The sequence below is a fragment of the Pseudophryne corroboree genome, chromosome 4, assembly GCF_028390025.1.
Source record: "Pseudophryne corroboree isolate aPseCor3 chromosome 4, aPseCor3.hap2, whole genome shotgun sequence".
Classification (NCBI taxonomy): domain Eukaryota; kingdom Metazoa; phylum Chordata; class Amphibia; order Anura; family Myobatrachidae; genus Pseudophryne; species Pseudophryne corroboree.
In genome coordinates, this window is record NC_086447.1 from 90,629,587 (window position 1) to 90,644,379 (window position 14,793).

Consider the following 14,793-nt stretch of genomic DNA (forward strand, 5'->3'; position numbering starts at 1 on the left):
AGACAGTGCAGTTTATTTAATATATCCGTTCTCTGCCTGAAAAAAGCGATACACACAGTGACTCAGTCACATACCATATCTGTGTGCACTGCTCAGGCTCAGCCCAGTGTGCTGCATCATCTATATATATTATATATCTGTCTGACTGCTCAGCTCACACAGCTTATAATTGTGGGGGAGACTGGGGAGCACTGCAGTGCCAGTTATAGGTTATAGCAGGAGCCAGGAGTACATAATATTATATAGTGAGTGACCACCAGACAGTGCAGTTTATTTAATATATCCGTTCTCTGCCTGAAAAAAGCGATACACACAGTGACTCAGTCACATACCATATCTGTGTGCACTGCTCAGGCTCAGCCCAGTGTGCTGCATCATCTATATATATTATATATCTGTCTGACTGCTCAGCTCACACAGCTTATAATTGTGGGGGAGACTGGGGAGCACTGCAGTGCCAGTTATGGGTTATAGCAGGAGCCAGGAGTACATAATATTATATTAAAATTAAACAGTGCACACTTTTGCTGCAGGAGTGCCACTGCCAGTGTGACTGACCAGTGACCTGACCACACTGACCACCAGTATAGTTAGTAGTATACTTATATTGTGATTGCCTGAAAAAGTTAAACACTCGTCGTGTGACTTCACTTGTGTGTTGTTTTTTTTTTTATTCTATAAAAATAAAACTCATTCTGCTGACAGACAGTGTCCAGCAGGTCCGTCATTATATAATATATAATATATACCTGTCCGGCTGCAGTAGTGATATATATATATTTTTTATATCATTTATCATCCAGTCGCAGCAGACACAGTACGGTAGTTCACGGCTGTGGCTACCTCTGTGTCTGCACTCGGCAGGCAGTCCGTCCATAATTGTATACCACCTAACCGTGGTTTTTTTTTCTTCTTTATACATACATACTACTACGACATCTCTTTATCAACCAGTCTATATTAGCAGCAGACACAGTACAGTACGGTAGTTCACGGCTGTGGCTACCTCTGTGTCTGCACTCGGCAGGCAGTCCGTCCATAATTGTATACCACCTAACCTTTTTCTTTGCATCATGTGCTGATTGGGGAGGGTTTTTTGGAAGGGACATCCTGCGTGACACTGCAGTGCCACTCCTAAATGGGCCCGGTGTTTGTGTCGGCCACTAGGGTCGCTAATCTTACTCACACAGTCAGCTACCTCATTGCGCCTCTTTTTTTCTTTGCGTCATGTGCTGTTTGGGGAGGGTTTTTTGGAAGGGACATCCTGCGTGACACTGCAGTGCCACTCCTAGATGGGCCCGGTGTTTGTGTCGGCCACTAGGGTCGCTAATCTTACTCACACAGCTACCTCATTGCGCCTCTTTTTTTCTTTGCGTCATGTGCTGTTTGGGGAGGGTTTTTTGGAAGGGACATCCTGCGTGACACTGCAGTGCCACTCCTAGATGGGCCCGGTGTTTGTGTCGGCCACTAGGGTCGCTAATCTTACTCACACAGCTACCTCATTGCGGTTCTTTTTTTCTTTGCGTCATGTGCTGTTTGGGGAGGGTTTTTTGGAAGGGCCATCCTGCGTGACACTGCAGTGCCACTCCTAGATGGGCCCGGTGTTTGTGTCGGCCACTAGGGTCGCTAATCTTACTCACACAGCTACCTCATTGCGCCTCTTTTTTTCTTTGCGTCATGTGCTGTTTGGGGAGGGTTTTTTGGAAGGGACATCCTGCGTGACACTGCAGTGCCACTCCTAGATGGGCCCGGTGTTTGTGTCGGCCACTAGGGTCGCTAATCTTACTCACACAGCTACCTCATTGCGCCTCTTTTTTTATTTGCGTCATGTGCTGTTTGGGGAGGGTTTTTTGGAAGGGCCATCCTGCGTGACACTGCAGTGCCACTCCTAGATGGGCCCGGTGTTTGTGTCGGCCACTAGGGTCGCTAATCTTACTCACACAGCTACCTCATTGCGCCTCTTTTTTTCTTTGCGTCATGTGTTGTTTGGGGAGGGTTTTTTGGAAGGGACATCCTGCGTGACACTGCAGTGCCACTCCTAGATGGGCCCGGTGTTTGTGTCGGCCACTAGGGTCGCTTATCTTACTCACACAGCGACCTCGGTGCAAATTTTAGGACTAAAAATAATATTGTGAGGTGTGAGGTATTCAGAATAGACTGAAAATGAGTGTAAATTATGGTTTTTGAGGTTAATAATACTTTGGGATCAAAATGACCCCCAAATTCTATGATTTAAGCTGTTTTTTAGTGTTTTTTGAAAAAAACACCCGAATCCAAAACACACCCGAATCCGACAAAAAAAATTCGGTGAGGTTTTGCCAAAACGCGTTCGAACCCAAAACACGGCCGCGGAACCGAACCCAAAACCAAAACACAAAACCCGAAAAATTTCAGGCGCTCATCTCTACATTATACACTCTGCGCCAGGCAGAGAACGTTATACACTTTGCAACGAGGCACAGCACGTTATACACTTTGCGCCAGGCAGAGCACGTTATACACTTTGTGCCAGGTAGAGCACTGCGACACATTGCACCAGGTATTGCACTGAGACACGGGAACACTATATGATATGCCCCCCAGCCGTGCCAGCTACACATGATATGCCCCCCAGAAGTGCCAGATAGACATGATATGCCCCCCAGCAGTGCCAGATGCACATGACATGCCCCCCCAGCAGTGCCAGATGCACATGACATGCCCCCCCAGCAGTGCCAGATGCACATGACATGCCCCCCAGCAGTGCCAGATGCACATGACATGCCCCCAGCAGTGCCAGATGCACATGACATGCCCCCCAAGCAGTGCCAGATACATAAATGCCCCCACAGTGTCAGATATGCCCCCACAGTGCCAGATACATAAATGCCCCCACAGTGCCAGATACATAACTGCCCTCACAATTCCAGATACATTAATGCCCCCCACAGTGCCAGATACATTAATGCCCCCAGTGCCAGATATGCCCCCACAGTGCCAGATACATTAATGCCCCCCACAGTGCCAGATACATTAATGCCCCCACAGTGCCAGATACATAAATGCCCCTAGTGCCAGATATGCCCCCATAGTGCCAGATATGCCCCCACAGTGCCAGATACATTAATGCCCCCCACAGTGCCAGATACATTAATGCCCCAGTGCCAGATATGCCCCCACAGTGCCAAATAGATAAATGACCCCACAGTGCCAGATATTCCCCCACAGTGCCAGATACATTAATGCCCCCCACAGTGCCAGATACATTAATGCCCCCACAGTGCCAGATATGCCCCCACAGTGTCAGATACATTAATGCCCCCCACAGTGCCAGATACATTAATGCCCCCCAGTGCCAGATATGCCCCCACAGTGCCAGATACATTAATGCCCCCTACAGTGCCAGATACATTAATGCCCCCACAGTACCAGATATGCCCCAACAGTGCTAGACACATTAATGCCCCCACAGTGTCAGATACATTAATGCTCCCCACAGTGCCAGATACATTAATGCCTCCACAGTGCCAGATATGACCCCACAGTGCCAGATACATTATTGCCCCCAGTGCCAGATATGCCCCCACAGTGCCAGATAGATAAATTACCCCACAGTGCCAGATATGCCCCCACAGTGCCAGATACATCAATGCCCCTCCACAGTACCAGATACATTAATGCCCCCACAGTGCCAAATATGCCCCCACAGTGACAGATACATTAATGCTCCCCACAGTGCCAGATACATTAATGCCTCCACAGTGCCAGATATGACCCCACAGTGCCAGATACATTATTGCCCCCAGTGCCAGATATGCCCCCACAGTGCCAGATAGATAAATTACCCCACAGTGCCAGATATGCCCCCACAGTGCCAGATACATCAATGCCCCTCCACAGTGCCAGATACATTAATGCCCCCACAGTGCCAAATATGCCCCCACAGTGCCAGATACATTAATGCTCCCCACAGTGCCAGATACATTAATGCCCCCACAGTGCCAGATACATTAATGCCCCCACAGTGCCAGATATGCCCCCACAGTGCCAGATACATTAATGCCCCACAGCACCAGATATGCCCCCACAGTGCCAGATACATTAATGCCCCACACAGTGCCAGATACATTAATGCCCCCACAGTGCCACATATGCCCCCAGAGTACCTGCTGTGCTGGCGATGAGGGAGGGGGAGTGCTGCTGTAGGCGGTCCTATGTTAAAGTGATGTGTGCGCGCTGTGCGGCGCCGGTGCCTGTAAGTGATCTGTGTGGCGCTGGTGTCTGAAATCAGACGCCGGCGCCGCACAGCACGCACAGATCACTTTAGCATAGGACAGGGCCGGCTCCAGGCTCCAACATGGTGGCGCCAGCGTGCGCCGCCTTTTAAGGGTGGCGCCCTGCACGGGTGCTCGAGACGAACATGCCTGGAGTCGGCCCTGCATGAACAAAGGAGATTTCTGAGGACCTCAGAAGAAGAGTTGTTGATGCTCATCAGGCTGGAAAAGGTTACAAGACCATTTCTAAAGCGTTCGGACTCCACCAATCAACAATGAGACAGATTATGTACAAATAGAGGAAATTCCAAACCATTATTAGTACCCTCCCCAGTACTAGTTGTAGTAGTCATGGCATGAGCAAGTCGTCTAATTGACTGCAAGGTCACAAAGGAAACCAAGGTAACTTCTAAGCAACTGAAGGCCTTTCTCACATTAGCTAATGTTAATGTTCAAGAGTCCACTGCCCCCTCCCCCCCCCCCCCCCGCGCTTCATCAAGCAGAAATTGTGGTCGCAATGCAATTTCTGCTTGATAGCAGAAATTAAGGTTGCCTCCGCGTCCGCAGGAGGCCCGCCGCCATGTTTCCGATCGCGGCGGCTGCGTGTGACGTCATGCAGCCACCATGATCACGCCCACGGCTTGCCCCTTGTTTCTAAGAGGCCGACACGGTTTGGCCGCCTCCGCAACGTCCCGTCTCCACAAACAGAGCATTGCTACCCCCCCCCCCCCCCGCCACGTGACCGCCTCTGCCTGATTATCAGGCAGATGCGATCACATTTTCTGCAGCTCCCCCCCTGCAGAAAATACAGTACAGGCGCATTCGCAGGATGGGTGCTGTGCATGCGCCTGCATCTTTTTTGTCATTTTCGCGGCTGGATCGCGTTTTGCGATCCAACCTGAATTAGGCCCATTATCTGTAGTCCTCATAATGGGGGTCATTCCGAGTTGATCGCTAGCTGCATCCGTTTGCTGTGCAGCGATTAGGCAAAAAACGGCACTTCTGCACGTGCGTATGCGGCGCAATTCGCACGCGCGACATACTTTTACAACAGCCAATGTAGTTTCACACAGTGTCTAGCGAAGCTTTTCAGTCGCACTGCTGGCCGCAGAGTGATTGACATGAAGTGGGCATTTCTGGGTGTCAACTGGCCGTTTTCAGGGAGTGTTCGGAAAAACGCAGGCATGCCAGGAAAAACGCAGGCGTGGCTGGGCGAACGCAGGGCGTGTTCGTGACGTCAAAACAGGAACTGAACAGTCTGAAGTCATCGCAAGCCCTGAGTAGGTTTTGAGCTACTCTAAAACTGCACAAAAAAACTGTAGCTACTCTGCGATCCTTTCGTTCGCACTTCCGCTAAGCTAAAATACACTCCCAGTGGGCGGCGGCATAGCGTTTGCACGGCTGCTAAAAACTGCTAGCGAGCGAACAACTCGGAATGACCACCAATATCTTTAAAAAAATCATAGCAATCTTGGAAAGTGAGAGGTCTTTACTGTCCTACAATTGCATCTCTTTCACATGGTAAAAGTTTGAATCTAATTATAAAACACAACAGAATTCTCTGCGTGATATAAGAAACTGTTAATAAATAATAAAATAATACATTTGTGACAAAGCAAAATAACCTAACATATGGTTTGATGTCACAAACACGCCCTGCGTTCGGCCAGCCACTCCCCCGTTTCTCCAGACACTCCCGCGTTTTTCCCTGACACGCCTGCGTTTTTCCGCACACTCCCAGAAAACGGCCAGTTTCCGCCCAGAAACACCCACTTCCTGTCAATCACACTACGATCACTTCAACGATGAAAAATCTTCGTTCGGACATGAGTAAATCTACTAAGTTTTGAGCTAAAATACTAACCGCATGCGCACTGCGTACCATGCGCATGCGCATTTTTGCCTTAATCGCTCCGTTGCGAAAATCGGCAACGAGCGAACAACCCACATGTGATATCTGCCTCCCCTGCAGTGCACATGGTTTTGCCCAATTGCTAACAAAGTTCCTGCTGCGATCAACTCAGAATGACCCCCTATGAACTGCAACCTGTGCACCAGTCCTCAGATGGTTCTGCTTCTTCGCTTGTGACCCTGACCTCAGATTCCCTGACTGCGTTCCAGGCTGCTGATTCTGTACTTTGCTATTGTTACACTCCCACACCAACACCTCCAGGGGAGCGACCGGCAGACTCCCGGCAGCAAAGTTCATCCTGCCGTGTGGTGGTTCTTGGCAAGGGAAGGGGGATATAACATGACATGACATATGTTATATACAGTCTGACCTTTATGCATGCCACTTACAGTATGATTGGTGAGTAACAATCTTTGCCATCCATTAGAAAAAATTTTTTAATACAGTAAATGTTTATTTCTGTTAACTAGTGTAGTGAGTTACTAAAGGTTATATATTAACTGACCTTTTTGCTGGATTATATGAATAGGGCATAGGATCAGCAGCACATGGAACAAACAGTTATCCTGTGATTGATTTGGCTGATGTGATTGATTTGGCAGATGTGCCCATGGATAAAAATGTGACATGACATGCGGGGGGACGCACAGCACAGGGCTAGTCCGCCCCGCATGTCAGTGCCGCCCCCCCAAAGAAGTGCAAAGGCATCGCACAGGGAGTGCAGCTGCTATGGGGCCCAGAGCTGAGAGGGGCCCACCTTCCCTGTCACAGTTACATGTGTTATATACAAGGGTGTAGCTACCATAGGTGCAGGGAGTGCAGCTGCTATGGGTCCCAGAGCTGAGAGGGGCCGCCTTTCCTGTCACAGTTACATGTGTTATATACAGGGTGTAGCTACCATAGGTGCAGGCAGTGCAGCTGCTATGGGGCCCAGAGCTGAGAGGGGCCACCTTCCCTGTCACAGTTACATGTGTTATATACAAGGGTGTAGCTACCATAGGTGCAGGGAGTGCAGCTGCTATGGGGCCCAGAGCTGAGAGGGGCCACCCTCCCTGTCACAGTTACATGTGTTATATACAGGGTGTAGCTACCATAGGTTCAGGGAGTGCAGTTGCTATAGGGTCCAGAGCTGGGAGGGGCCACCTTCCCTGTCACTGTTACATGTGTTATATACAAGGGTGTAGCTACCATAGGTGCAGGGAGTGCAGCTGCTATGGGGCCCAGAGCTGAGAGGGGCCACCATCCCTGTCACAGTTACATGTGTTATATACAGGGTGTAGCTACCATAGGTGCAGGGAGTGCAGTTGCTATGCGGCCCAGAGCTGAGGGGGGTTACCTTTCCTGTCACAGTTACATGTGTTATATACAGGGTGTAGCTACCATAGGTGCAGGGAGTGCAGCTGCTATGGGGTCCAGAGCTGAGAGGGGCCACCATCCCTGTCACAGTTACATGTGTTATATACAGGGTGTAGCTACCATAGGTGCAGGGAGTGCAGTTGCTATGCGGCCCAGAGCTGAGGGGGGTCACCTTTCCTGTCACAGTTACATGTGTTATATACAGGGTGTAGCTACCATAGGTGCAGGGAGTGCAGCTGCTATGGGGCCCAGAGCTGAGAGGGGCCACCATCCCTGTCACAGTTACATGTGTTATATACAGGGTGTAGCTACCATAGGTGCAGGGAGTGCAGTTGCTATGCGGCCCAGAGCTGAGGGGGGTTACCTTTCCTGTCACAGTTACATGTGTTATATACAGGGTGTAGCTACCATAGGTGCAGGGAGTGCAGCTGCTATGGGGTCCAGAGCTGAGAGGGGCCACCATCCCTGTCACAGTTACATGTGTTATATACAGGGTGTAGCTACCATAGGTGCAGGGAGTGCAGTTGCTATGCGGCCCAGAGCTGAGGGGGGTCACCTTTCCTGTCACAGTTACATGTGTTATATACAGGGTGTAGCTACCATAGGTGCAGGGAGTGCAGCTGCTATGGGGCCCAGAGCTGAGAGGGGCCACCATCCCTGTCACAGTTACATGTGTTATATACAGGGTGTAGCTACCATAGGTACAGGGAGTGCAGTTGCTATGCGGCCCAGAGCTGAGGGGGGTCACCTTCCTGTCACAGTTACATGTGTTATATACAAGGGTGTAGCTACCATAGGTGCAGGGAGTGCAGCTGCTATGGGGCCCAGAGCTGAGAGGGGCCACCATCCCTGTCACAGTTACATGTGTTATATACAGGGTGTAGCTACCATAGGTGCAGGGAGTGCAGATGCTATGCGGCCCAGAGCTGAGGGGGTCACCTTTCCTGTCACAGTTACATGTGTTATATACAGGGTGTAGCTACCATAGGTGCAGGGAGTGCAGCTGCTATGGGGCCCAGAGCAGAGAGGGGCCACCTTCCCTGTCACAGTTACATGTGTTATATACAGGATGTGGCACAGTAGCTACCATAGGTGCAGGTAGTGCAGCTGCTATGTGGCCCAGAGCGGAGAGGGGCCACCATCCCTGTCACAGTTACATGTGTTATATACAGGGTGTAGCTACCATAGGTGCAGGGAGTGCAGTTGCTATGCGGCCCAGAGCTGAGGGGGGTCACCTTTCCTGTCACAGTTACATGTGTTATATACAAGGGTGTAGCTACCATAGGTGCAGGGAGTGCAGCTGCTATGGGGCCCAGAGCTGAGAGGGGCCACCATCCCTGTCACAGTTACATGTGTTATATACAGGGTGTAGCTACCATATGTGCAGGGAGTGCAGTTGCTATGCGGCCCAGAGCTGAGGGGGGTCACCTTTCCTGTCACAGTTACATGTGTTATATACAAGGGTGTAGCTACCATAGGTGCAGGGAGTGCAGATGCTATGGGGCCCAGAGCTGAGAGGGGCCACCATCCCTGTCACAGTTACATGTGTTATATACAGGGTGTAGCTACCATAGGTGCATGGAGTGCAGATGCTATGCGGCCCAGAGCTGAGGGGGTCACCTTTCCTGTCACAGTTACATGTGTTATATACAAGGGTGTAGCTACCATAGGTGCAGGGAGTGCAGCTGCTATGGGGCCCAGAGCTGAGAGGGGCCACCATCCCTGTCACAGTTACATGTGTTATATACAGGGTGTAGCTACCATAGGTGCAGGGAGTGCAGATGCTATGCGGCCCAGAGCTGAGGGGGTCACCTTTCCTGTCACAGTTACATGTGTTATATACAGGGTGTAGCTACCATAGGTGCAGGGAGTGCAGCTGCTATGGGGCCCAGAGCAGAGAGGGGCCACCTTCCCTGTCACAGTTACATGTTTTATATACAGGATGTGGCACAGTAGCTACCATAGGTGCAGGTAGTGCAGCTGCTATGTGGCCCAGAGCGGAGAGGGGCCACCATCCCTGTCACAGTTACATGTGTTATATACAGGGTGTAGCTACCATAGGTGCAGGGAGTGCAGTTGCTATGCGGCCCAGAGCTGAGGGGGGTCACCTTTCCTGTCACAGTTACATGTGTTATATACAAGGGTGTAGCTACCATAGGTGCAGGGAGTGCAGCTGCTATGGGGCCCAGAGCTGAGAGGGGCCACCATCCCTGTCACAGTTACATGTGTTATATACAGGGTGTAGCTACCATATGTGCAGGGAGTGCAGTTGCTATGCGGCCCAGAGCTGAGGGGGGTCACCTTTCCTGTCACAGTTACATGTGTTATATACAAGGGTGTAGCTACCATAGGTGCAGGGAGTGCAGATGCTATGGGGCCCAGAGCTGAGAGGGGCCACCATCCCTGTCACAGTTACATGTGTTATATACAGGGTGTAGCTACCATAGGTGCATGGAGTGCAGATGCTATGCGGCCCAGAGCTGAGGGGGTCACCTTTCCTGTCACAGTTACATGTGTTATATACAGGGTGTAGCTACCATAGGTGCAGGGAGTGCAGCTGCTATGGGGCCCAGAGCAGAGAGGGGCCACCTTCCCTGTTACAGTTACATGTGTTATATACAGGGTGTGGCACAGTAGCTACCATAGGTGCAGGTAGTGCAGCTGCTATGTGGCCCAGAGCGGAGAGGGGCCACATTCCCTATCACAGTTACATGTGTTATATATATTTTTCTCCATTGGGTGGTACGTAGGGGGTCCTTTCAAACTTTTTCCTTGGGGTCTACAATATATCTAGGTATGCCCCTGCACCTGATCATTGTAGTGTGGTATAAAATGAACTGGAGGGCATTATAATGCTATATAATTATAATATGAACCGGGGCACTGTAATGAGGCACAATATGAACGGGGAGCACTATATATCATAATGTGAATTGGGGGTACTGTGCGGCATAATGTGTTCTGGCAGCTCTGAAATGTGACATAGGGTGAACTTAAGCACTAATACGATTCATAAAATAAACTAGGGCACTACTATGGGGCGTACAGAGGGAAAAAGGTGCAGGTGCACTGTCTCACACTAGCTCAACCTGTAATAATAACCAGAGGCATTTAGCATAATCCTGGCCAGGTCTATGAGCTTACCCACCGCACAAAGGTAGCTTCTCATTGTGTAAGTCCCTAACACTAACTACAGGGTTTCAGGTCGGGGGGCAGGACACCCCAAAGCCACCTAGCCAGACAACCCCAGGGCACCGCATGCGCACATCGCACCGGCGAACGCAAGGAGAGTGACAGGAAGAGGGCGTTTGTGGATGGCAACCGACTGTTTTTGAGGAGTGTCCGGAAAAACGCAGGAGGGACCTGTCACTGACCTGGGTTGGGGATGTTGTGGACTCGGGGGTTCTTCCGATGGTCGGGAAAAGGAACCACAGGTGGGTCGGAGCAGGGATGGTCGGATATAGGATTTCCTCATACAAGACTCTGATAGTTAGGTTAGGTGAAAGAATGCTGAGGAACTTTATTAAGGGAAGGGAGCAATACAGCGGCACATGCATGGAAGTGAACTTGTGGGCAATGTCAAAAAGTTACTGGAGAATTCTTGAGCAATGTTCAACTGATGAATGAAGAATTTGTGAGCGGTGGTAGATGACACTGAAGAATTTGTGAGCAATGTTTTAAAGACACTAATGAATGAAGAACTTGTGAGCGATGATGAAAGACACTGATGAATGAAGAACTTGTGAGCGATGATGAAAGACACTGAAGAATTTGTGAGCGATGTTTTAAAGACACTGATGAATGAAGAACTTGTGAGCGATGATGAAAGACACTGATGAATGAAGAACTTGTGAGCGATGATGAAAGACACTGAAGAATTGGTGAGCGATGTTTAAGGACACTGATGAATGAGGAACTTGTGAGCGATGGTGAATGACACTGAAGAATTGGTGAGCGATGTATAAGGACACTGATGAATGAGGAACTTGTGAGCGATGTTGAATGACACTGAACGCTGGAAACACTAAAGTTGGTTCGGCCCGCAGGCCTTGCTGAATCCAGGGAGCGCTGGCAACTGCACTGCAGAGGAACACACTAGTTGCTCGGATTACTGGAGACTGTGCTGCAGGAAGGCACCCTGAATGCTAGATGCACTGGAGTATAGCTGCTGGGAAACACACTGCGTACGGGAGCTCTGGCATCCACTTCAGAAAAGAGACGATACTCAGGCGCCGAATCTCCCGCCTCTATTGGATTGGTGAAGCGGGTTCGTGACATCACCTGCTCCCCGCCCACGTGACGCCGGCTGTCATGGCGGCGCCCACGCTCCGGAGAACCGCCGGGACCCGCGCCAGCCAGACGCCGGGACCCGAGGACCGCCGGAGACGAGGACCGCCAAACGGACCAGCAGCCACGCAGGGGTAAGCGCGGCGGCCGCTGCCCCTGGCGTGTGACAGGACCAGGCGTTTGGAGGGAGGGTTTCTGACATCAGCTCCGGCCCCGATCATCGCACTGGAAGAGTAAATCCTGGGCTGCGCAGAGACTGCACAAAATTAGTTTGTGCAGTCCCTCCAACACATCCGAATGCACACATACACAGCAATTTCCCCCTCCCCCTGTAGGCGGCGACTACCTGATCGCTAGGATGCAAAAAATGTACCCTAGCGATCAGGTCTGAATTACCCCCTTGATACACATATGATTTACAATCTGGGAAGAAACACTGTCCACACCTAGGGTTGAGGCAGCAGCACAGAGTATTTCAGCAGACAGCATAACTCTGGAATGCCTGGAGCAATTTACATCAAACTTGCTACACATATGACTTACAATCGGGGAACAAATACTGTGGGGGTAACACACACCTAGCACCCTTAGGGGTTGGACAGCAGCACAGAGTATTTCAAGAGACAGCATAACTCTGGAATGCCTGGACCAATTTACATCAAACTTGCTACACATATGACTTACAATCGGGGAACAAATACTGTGTAGGTGAGACACCCCTAGTACCCCTAGGGGTGAGGCAGCAGCACAGAGTATTTCAGCAGACAGCATAAATCTGGAATGCCTGGTGCAATTTACACCAAACGTGGTACATATATGACTTACACTCTGGAACAAACACTGTGCGGGTAACACACCACTAGCACCGGGCCAGCAGCACAGACTATATCAGGACATGCATGATATGTCAGTCACAACAGGGCTTCATGTGACAGTGACATGATGTGAGGAGGGGACTTGAGGCAGCAGAAAGCCACACACTGAATGTTATATAGTGGAAGGAGCAGGGTCCCCAGCAGCACAGAGTATATCAGGAGATGCATGATATGTCAGGCAGGACAGGGCTGCATATGACAGGGGCAGTGACATGATGTCAGGAGGGGAATGGAGGTAGTACGAAGTAGCAGGGTCACCCAGCAGCACAGAGTATATCAGGAGATGCATAATGTGCTGTGCTATATAAGAAACTGTACATAAATCGATAATTTCACAGGGGCACTGACATGATCTGAGGAGGGAAATGGAGGGAGCAAGAAGCCACAGAGTGAGAGTTGTATAGTTGGAAGGGCAGGGGTCCCTTGGGGACCAAAAAGGGGTCCCGCCACTACACAAAGTAGGTCAGGGAAGCAAGATGTCGTTATACTAGATCTACAACCAACGTAAATTAACGAACAACTATAATTCTAATTTACCATCCTCATCCCGTAGCGAAGCACGGGTATTCAGCTAGCCTATAAATATAAATAGTAGAGATGAGCGGGTTCGGTTTCTCTGAATCCGAACCCGCCCGAACTTCATGGTTTTTTTCACGGGTCCGAGCAGACTCGGATCCTCCCGCCTTGCTCGGTTAACCCGAGCGCGCCCGAACGTCATCATGACGCTGTCGGATTCTCGCGAGACTCGGATTCTATATAAGGAGCCGCGCGTCGCCGCCATTTTCACACGTGCATTGAGATTGATAGGGAGAGGACGTGGCTGGCGTCCTCTCCATTTAGATTAGAAGAGAGAGAGAGAGAGAGAGATTGACCTGATTTACTGGAGCTTAGCAGTACTGTAGAAGTGTAGAGAGTGCAGAGTTTACTAGTGACTGACCACAGTGACCACCAGACAGTGCAGTTTTGTTTTATTTAATATATCCGTTCTCTGCCTGAAAAAAACGATACACACAGTGACTCAGTCACATACCATATCTGTGTGCACTGCTCAGCCCAGTGTGCTGCATCATCTATGTATATATATCTGACTGTGCTCAGCTCACACAGCTTATAATTGTGGGGGAGACTGGGGAGCACTGCAGTGCCAGTTATAGGTTATAGCAGGAGCCAGGAGTACATATTATATTAAAATTAAACAGTGCACACTTTTGCTGCAGGAGTGCCACTGCCAGTGTGACTGACCAGTGACCTGACCACACTGACCACCAGTATAGTTAGTAGTATACTATATTGTGATTGCCTGAAAAAGTTAAACACTCGTCGTGTGACTTCACTTGTGTGGTGTTTTTTTTTTTATTCTATAAAAAACTCATTCTGCTGACAGACAGTGTCCAGCAGGTCCGTCATTATATAATATATACCTGTCCGGCTGCAGTAGTGATATATATATATTTTTTATATCATTATTTATCATCCAGTCGCAGCAGACACAGTACGGTAGTTCACGGCTGTAGCTACCTCTGTGTCGGCACTCGGCAGTCCATCCATAATTGTATACCACCTACCCGTGGTTTTTTTTTCTTTCTTCTTTATACATACATACTACTACATCTCTTTATCAACCAGTCTATATTAGCAGCAGACACAGTACAGTACGGTAGTTCACGGCTGTAGCTACCTCTGTGTCGGCACTCGGCAGTCCGTCCATAATTGTATACCACCTACCCGAGGTTTTTTTTTCTTTCTTCTTTATACATACATACTACTACATCTCTTTATCAACCAGTCTATATTAGCAGCAGACACAGTACAGTACGGTAGTCCACGGCTGTAGCTACCTCTGTGTCGGCACTCGGCAGTCCGTCCATAATTGTATACCACCTACCCGTGGTTTTTTTTTCTTTCTTCTTTATACATACATACTACTACATCTCTTTATCAACCAGTCTATATTAGCAGCAGACACAGTACAGTACGGTAGTTCACGGCTGTAGCTACCTCTGTGTCGGCACTCGGCAGTCCGTCCATAATTGTATACCACCTACCCGTGTTTTTTTTTTTCTTTCTTCTTTATACATACATACTACTACATCTCTTTATCAACCAGTCT

At 49.6% G+C, this 14,793-nt stretch overlaps 1 protein-coding gene across 1 annotated transcript in view; it reads left to right on the forward strand.

Moving 5' to 3' along the window:
* Positions 1–6,479: 6,479 nt before the first annotated feature.
* The window catches only part of LOC134908963 (cytochrome P450 2K4-like), a 150,515-nt gene continuing 142,201 nt past the window's right edge, over positions 6,480–14,793 (forward strand). The window contains exon 1 of the mRNA XM_063915255.1: positions 6,480–6,564. The gene's annotated coding sequence lies outside the window, so the exon portion shown is untranslated. The remainder of the gene's footprint in view (positions 6,565–14,793) is intronic.